Below are 7,628 nucleotides of genomic sequence, written 5' to 3' on the forward strand. Positions count from 1 at the left end.
AGAAACCGAGAATGCGATTTTTCTAGCCAAAACGTATCTTAGAACACTCACATCGTGTTTCTTTGTCCAATAATAACTTGTCATGGACATGCATTGAATCCTTTGAGTTGTTGATAATATAAATATTTTATCATTAAAATCAGGCTTAAGACAAAATCTAGCAAAATCCAAACAATATTCTAAACTATTATTACAAATATGTACTATAAAAAAATTTGATGTTGGATGAGTATATCTATTACAAATCGTAGGAATTATGTAACTACAATGAGTTGTTTGAGAAAATGATAGAAATTTTTTTGGTACGAGTAAATGAAGTACTTGATCAATCTAATCTCAAACTGTAGTCATACGAGGATGCCCACCGGTGGCTACATCATCCGGAATAAATTTCCCCCAAAACCAATGTGATTTCCAAACTTGATTCATTTCTTCAATTCGAATATTCCTTGTCTCAGGCAGGAGCAAGGCAACAAAAATGGTCATGATAAGCACAAATCCAGCAAAGAAGAAGAAAAGACCAAACTTCAAGTGGCAAAGCATGGTTAGGAAAACTTGGGCAATGACAAAGGTAAATAACATGTTTACAGCAACATTGGTGCCTGACCTGCAGATCGAACCTCAAGAGAGCATATTTCACTAGGAACCAACCAACCTAGTGGACCCCAAGACCATGCATATGCTGCAACGTATGCACATATAAAGAATAAGAGAAGACCCGCTTCTCCATTGGTAAAATAGCCTTCACCACTCACTCCAAACTTTAGAGCAATCATGATTCCGACAGCAAGCTACACATATTATGAATTTCAAAATAAGTTGTTCACGGTAACGAATGAATTTAGTGATAAAACTTTTATTTTAAAATATTAAAATAACAAACATTATTTATCAATTAGGTTAAGGTTTTTACCTGACAAATAAGCATTTGAATCCCACCTTCCAGGAACAATATCCTTCTTCCAAACTTGTCCACAGAGAAAATGGAAACAAAAGTTGCAACCACATTAACGCCTCCAGTGATAACTGAAGACATAAGGGAAGTATCATTTCCAAAGCCTAAAGTTTTAAAGAGGACAGGAGCATAAAACATGATGACATTGATGCCAGTGAATTGTTGGAAAAAGGGAATCAGAGAGCAAAAAGTGAGTTGAGGTCTGTATTTTGGTTTTGTAATGTTCTTCCATGGATGTTCAACATCTTTGGCTGCTTTAGCCGCATTAACGAGGTCTTGGAACTCCTCGTCAACATTGTCCACGCCACGAATCTTTTGCAACTTTTTCTTAGCTTCTTCTTTTTTACCTCTTTCGATTAAGGAGTTAGGGGTGTCACCTAAGAAAAGAGATCCTACACATAGCATGATTGCAGGAACTGCACCAGCACCTAAAGAAATTCTCCAACCATATTCTAGTTTGCCAGTAATTAATAAGGTTTGCAACCAATATGCCAATTGTGATCATCATTTGAAATCCAATGTTAAGTGCACCTCTTATCGATGTTGGAGCCATTTCAGACAAGTAGACAGGTACAAACTATTGGAAATAATAATAACAAAAAAGAAAAAGGAAATGTTAAAAACAATTTAATAATGAAGGTTTCCCCATAGTCATATAACCAAATTGGAAAGCATTGACAATGATGCAAGGCCTTACCTGATTACAATATCCAACACCAAAACCAAGTAATAATCGACCTATGATGAGCATTTCAATATTGACTGCAAATCCGTTCAACAACGCACCAACAAGGAAGAATAAACCACCTGCAAACATAGAGGTCTTGCATCCCATCATTCTCGTGGTGGTGGAAGCAAAGAAAGAAGCTACCAATGCAGCAAGATATAAAGAAGAGGTGAACAAAGTAAGGAGTTCGTTGTCAAATTTGCAGTATTGACTTTCATGGAGAGACTCATCTTTCATTTTTTTATAAACACTCGGAAAGAATTTTAATAAGAATGGTTCCATGGAAGTCACTCCTCCCGTGATTCCAAGATCATAACCAAACAGTAGACCGCCCATGACTGCTACAAAACATGTGACCAACACGAATAATGTGATCTTATTTCATATTGTCTTCCATTTTCTAGAGTAGCAGAAGCTCCACCTTCCATCTTTAAAATGTTATATTTTAGTTGGATCTCTTTCTTTCTCTTAAACTTTCTTTCCTTTTCTACATATCAGATTTTAGGAACTTGTTTTATAATCTAAAATATGCTAATAATAACATCTAACGGATAAGGATGAGTTATAAAATTAAAATAACTTCGCCAACAATATAATATCTTTTTATGCTTCTAATTATCTATCATGTTGTTAATAGCCAAACTGGTGTGTATTGTTATTTGTTTCACGTTAGAACTCATAAGTTATTTTAAGGACTTAAGATAATAAGAACTAGTTAGTGAAAATTTAAAGAGTCGATGGTTTATAAACCAAGTTTAATTTCGTCATTATTGGTGATAATAATTTGTTTATAATTAAAGAACATCGATTAATAATCAACTTACTTATTTGTTCATACGTTAATATTGCGTTTATAAGAATTTATTAAAAAAAATAACAAAACTTTAATTTCATAAACTAAACTGCTTTTACTGAAATTTTTTTGAATAATTGATGAAAGAGAATGTATGCACAACTTATTTAAGAGACAGTTGAGTACTCTTGTTGTTTGTCTCTTGCACAAAAGAAATAATTCACTTTCTAATACTCGATTCTAAACCTCAAGTCATATAAAAAACAAGAGAAAAATAAATTTGTGATTCTATCACAACAATATATTCTAAAAAAAATAAATCGGTGCACCAAGCTCATAGTTTGAACCAAAAAGAAAAAAATTAAATAAGAAATTTTATTAAAAGAAAGTTTATAAGTAACCAAAACTTAAGAAAAAAGAACTGAAAGGGAAATACCTATTTTTTAAATTATTAATTTTATTTAGTATTATGCTTCAAAAAGGAGAAATTTCATTAACATGATTGGAGGACTAGAAAAGAAAACAAGTTCCAACAAAACAAATTTGTACATATTTTACTTAAATAATTTATTTTTCATGAAAGGATCCTTAGTTTTAGTTCGCATTATCTTAGTTTTATTTCTCCAACTAATTCCTTTTTTCTTTTAATGATTCTGTTTTATTTTATTTATGTTAGTTAGTATTGATAACTTCGTTTCGGCATTTGACGACAACAACAAAAACCAATGTAACAAAAGGTGTCATTGACTTTGTTATTGTCTTAAAAATCCTACAATAAAATAGTATCAACAACAGGATCTTACAATAAAAAGTTATCGGCCATAACATCTCATGACTGTCTTAATGTAAGAGGTTATAACTTGGATGACCTAATTCTTTGCTCTTTAATATACTTAAATTGTTTTAAGGAGTTTATATAATTGCAAGAAAATTATTAAAAGAATGATTTGCGATAAGAAACCACTTCACCTCCTTCTTGGTTTGTTTAACGCACTAATGATTCCATTGTACAGCTTTGACACTAACATCTTTAGGTTTTGAAGTTTAACAAACATGAGAAAACGAAATATCATCTTAGAAAGAAGAGGGTCTAAGCTAAACCCAAAAGGTGAACAAAGACATGTCTCTTCAACAAGACTAGACAAAGATCACTAAGAAACCCTATGGAAAACAAAAGTCGGAACGCTAGGTGACAAATGATCTATCATCTAAGAAATAACCATAGTGTTTCCTAAAACATCTAACCAAATGAATAAAGAGGAGCTCAAAAGATTCATACTCAGAAGCGCCTAAAGCCAATCCAAAAGTCGTTTCTCGAGACTACAACAATTGACATTAAAGAAAATGTCATGACCAGATCCTTTCACAAACATAAGCCAAACACTCTTATCTCTCAAGTGGAACCTTCCATTATAGATAAAGCTCTGGAAAAGGACTCATGGGTAAAAGCCATGGAAGAAGAACTCAATTAGAACCAAAGCACACGTTTGATAAAGACCTTGAGAGAATTACAAAACATGTTATGAATGTGTCTGTTGAAAACTTCGTCTCTAACAAGTTGTACAAGATACGCGTAAATGAAAATCTATGATAAAAAGGGCTACTAACCTAGTCTACCAAGACGTATGAAGAATCTCAACAAAGCTATAAATAGCCAAACATATGAAGAGAAGACAAGGATAACGAAGTGAATACATTTTTTTCTCTAATCTATGTACTTATAATTCATAAATCATATAAAGCTTTCAAGTGAAAATAGAGTGAAAAAATTTCAAGATTTACATATTATATTGTAATTAAAAATATACTCTCCTAGAGAGTTATCCATTGTTGGACATCCTTCTACAGATATGTAGTGATAAGAAGTGGTTCGAATACTTATAAAAAATGTATAAATATATTATCTAATAAGTTTTTTTTTCTTTTTTGAATTAAAGGTAATATTATGTTAGTTGAATTCATGTGTTAAATTAACCTATAAATCTCATCCCTTGACCGATAACTGTAGTAGTAATCTAGTTAGTGATTGTAAGAAGCTAAGAATTATATTAATATTATCTTGAATTGAAAAGTCTTTTTTACTACATCTTAAAGATTCGTAACACAAGTACAATTGTGTGTTTTATATGAATAATTATTAGATCACATGTTCCTTTATTAACAGCTATTGAAAAAGGCCAAGCATGGTATAAGAGCAATTAATTAATGGGATCTGATCTTATCTCCGAGGCAACAGAATAAAATACCTAACAAACCATTAATTATATATTGTGTCCTTTTTTTCTTTTTTCTATGAGATGTGTTTCTTGATTTTCTTATTCATTGTTTTGTTATTTTGTTCATAATCTAGTGAGCGTGAACTTGTTGAGGAGTTTTGTTATCAACGCTCACTTTCTGGAGAGTTTTATTGTGAGTGAGGTCAATATAGTGTAACATTTTCCTCTGCATGCTTATGCAGGGAAAGAAAGAATGCTTTGCCTCGTGTCTATTTGTTTGCTATGATTTGATCCGGGCAGACATTGCTCTCGAGTTGGCCTTATGAACAAAATGATTGACTTTGCCTTCCCATATCCTTGCAGGTTTGTATTCCTTCTGTACCTGTTTATTTATTACTTTATAGAGATTATTAGGAAACTGCATACTTTACTATTATGTTGTTTGACATATGATGAATTGTACAATTTATAGTGTTTGGCATAGTAGAAATCATACAAGTTATTTATGAATATTATACATTTGATAAATTAATTGAACAATGATGTTTATGTAATATATATTTTAAAAGCCAAATGCTTGCATGCTCAATAGAAGTTATTGTGATTGTTGGTCGTGTATGTATATTACATATATGGGAATGTATATATATATATAGAGGTGCTCAATCTTTCATTAAATTCTCAATAACATTACATACAAAAATTATATATAGATTTATTCCTATGTAATTACATATGTAATTACATATGAAAATCACATATAAATTTTTCTATATGTAATTACATACGAATAAATTTGTATGTAACATTATCTATGAGTATATTATCTACAGATTTTTATTTGTATGTAACATATTATATACGAATTTTGAAAGTTACATACAAATTTTGATCGTATGTAACTGCGATTTTTTTTAGTAAACAAAGACTATAATTTTTCATGGTGAAGAACTCATAATAACTACCACTGGTCCTTATGAGCAAGCTACTTTTGGTTCTAAGATTGAATGGTGTCCCTATGCATGATGTGCCACAAATTTGTATCTTCATGTGAACCATATAATTCTTTCAATATGCAAAAAGAACTACACCTACAAACACTTAATCTAGGGAACTCTTACTTCAAGAACAATATCTACAAATTTTGACGATAAGGATTTTCCACCATTAAGGTCACGTAAACTCCTTATCCCATACTAACTTCGTGCAGCTTGACAAACACCGTAAGGTTTGGAGGCTTATTACTATACCACTAACTTAGTTTAACCACCTGAACACATAAAACAGGTCTTAGGCACCCATACATTATACCAGCACTAGGAAAAATTCTACAACAGCGTGACAAATGGCTGGCCCAGTAGGATTCACAATTTAGTCATTTCTCTAGCTTAATTTTCAAAAAATTGAACCAGCAGAATTACAAATAAACATTTGCACTCACAATACCAACAACAGGGAAACCAAAACAGCAACTGAGACGCGTGAATATATTTCTTTTGGACATAATCACTATAAAAATAATTAATTATAGCAGAGGTTTATTTCAGACGGTTTTAATAACCTCAGGTAATTTTGGTGATTTTTTTCAAAACGGCATATATTTTTGGCAGTTTTAGTAAAACCGTAATAATCGTCGTATTTTTCTTACAATCTCTGAACTTCCCTCTTTCTTCTTCCTCATTTCCCATTTCCCTCTTCACTTTGTCTTTACAATTAATTATCTCCTTGTACACCAGTTCCCTAGTTGCTATCTTGCTCTCCACTTCGTGTTCACCGTTCATGATTTTCTTCTTCACTCCTTCTGTCGTCGTTGGGCCTTCACTAGTAATCTCTCTTCTTTTGCAATCACTAAAGGTTTTCCCTCTCGTATGAAATTTGTTTTTCATGCCCTTGTTCTCTTTGGAAAACCCTAAAAATTTGAAGAGGCTAAAGCTTTGGAAGCAATGCAGCAAGAAACCCGCAGCAGCATTCGTAACGGAGCTGGTGGAACACTTGAACACTCTGGACATTGCGCTTCCTAGTCCCGAGCTAGGGAAACTATTAGTCTCACAGATATGCTTCGACAACAACCACCCTTGATGTGGAAGTTCACGCACCACGCTCTCTTCTCGCTTCCAACGCCATACCTCACCGCCACTCTCACCCTCACTCTTTCGCACTCTTTCGCTCTCTTTCTTCCTCTCCTATCGCAATACGCGTTCTCCTTTCATCCTACTTCGTCTCTCTCCTGCAACATCAAGTAATAAACCCTAATCTCACTCTCGTATCTTTACTCAATCTATTGGTTTCACTTAATATCTTAATCGCGTTTCTGTTTTGCAGGGTTGTGAGTTCTGTGGACTCCAAGCTTCAGATTTCAGAAACCTATAAGGTGCGCGATTTGGAGATAGCGCACATGTTCGTGCTATTCTTTTACGTGATTGTGATTTCGCTACTCGATTGTATGCTGTTTGATTAGGGATTTCAAGTGACGTTTAGTGAGAAATTGAGTGATCTGTTCAGGTCCTTGGCAACATTTCTGGCCTCCTATGCCCTCCTACATTAGTTATTGATGTAGCCAATCAGGCAACTAGAAAAGCTGCAAGCTTCATTTATAATTCTATGAATGGAAAGGGTGAATCTAGAACTGGAATTCGTGGTAATGCCAATACAAAAGCAGCTTAACTTTTTGGAACTAGATCTTTTATTTCCTTGATTCCATCTTGCAATATATGTATTCAACATTCATGTGTATTTTTCTGCTGATATCTATGATACTTGTGAATTATCTTTTAGGTGGAAACTTGAGGCATCTCATAGTGGAGGCTTGCATAACTAGGAATTTAATAATGGATACGTCAGTATACTTCTGTCCTGGCTATGTCTCTATATCTGTTTTGTCTTTGTTAGATTCATCAGCTCCATAAAATTCTCCATGGTCAATGTTTATGGAAGGAA

General features: G+C 33.0%; 1 pseudogene; it reads right to left on the reverse strand.

The window, feature by feature from the left end:
- Window positions 1-336: 336 nt before the first annotated feature.
- On the reverse strand, window positions 337-6,700 carry LOC148199447 (sugar transport protein 10-like; annotated as a pseudogene).
- Window positions 6,701-7,628: the final 928 nt, after the last annotated feature.

This window comes from Vigna umbellata, chromosome 4 (genome assembly GCF_029865625.1).
Source record: "Vigna umbellata cultivar VRB3 chromosome 4, Vumbellata_1.0, whole genome shotgun sequence".
NCBI classification, from domain to species: Eukaryota; Viridiplantae; Streptophyta; class Magnoliopsida; order Fabales; family Fabaceae; genus Vigna; species Vigna umbellata.